Source organism: Macrotis lagotis, chromosome X (genome assembly GCF_037893015.1).
Source record: "Macrotis lagotis isolate mMagLag1 chromosome X, bilby.v1.9.chrom.fasta, whole genome shotgun sequence".
Lineage (NCBI taxonomy): Eukaryota > Metazoa > Chordata > Mammalia > Peramelemorphia > Peramelidae > Macrotis > Macrotis lagotis.
Genome location: NC_133666.1, coordinates 613,799,334 through 613,800,042, shown reverse-complemented (window position 1 = coordinate 613,800,042; position 709 = coordinate 613,799,334). Strand labels below are relative to the sequence as shown.

The 709-nt window shown below is 41.7% G+C and overlaps 1 pseudogene; it reads left to right on the top strand.

Annotated features, from left to right (window-relative positions):
* The first annotated feature begins 221 nt into the window (after positions 1-221).
* Positions 222-334, top strand: LOC141503657 (5S ribosomal RNA; annotated as a pseudogene).
* The last annotated feature ends 375 nt before the right edge of the window (positions 335-709 follow it).

Sequence of the window (709 nt, the reverse complement as noted above, 5' to 3'; positions counted from 1 at the left end):
TAGAAGCAATGCTTCTATTAATGAAAACCATACATTCATCAGCATTTGAAATTACCATGGCACTTCATATTGAATTTGAAGTCCATTAAAATTCTTTAACCTTAATTCAGGGAAAAAAATCTACTCTCTAACCACGGTTGCCACATTATTATGAAGCTAAATTTAAGATTTTACGTTTCTCCTTACTCAACTTTTCTGATTCTGTCAAGAATTTGAGAGGAGTCTATGGCCATACCACCCTGAGCCCAATCTCGTCTGATCTTGGAAGCTAAGCAGGGTCGGGCCTGGTTAGTACTTGGATGGGAGACCACCTGGGAATACCAGGAGCTGGGCCCTGTCCGTCCCCCTTGGGGCGGCTAGGTGGCACAGTGGATAGAGCACTGGCCCTGGAGTCAGGAGTCCCTGAGTTCAAATCCAACCTCAGACACTTAATAATTACCTAGCTGTGTGGCCTTGGGCAAGCCACTTAACCCCATTGCCTTGCAAAAAAAAAACCTAAAAAAAAAATTTGAAAGGATATTGGGAAAGAGATGGAAAGAATAGGCATTTACCTAGCAACAACCATGTGCCAGGCACTCTACTAAAAATATTTCTACAAATGTTGTCTCCTCTGGTCCTCACAACAACCCTGCAAAATAGATTCCATTATTATACTCATTTTACAGATAAGGAGAATGAGGCAAGCAAAGGTTAAGTGATGACAGAGGAT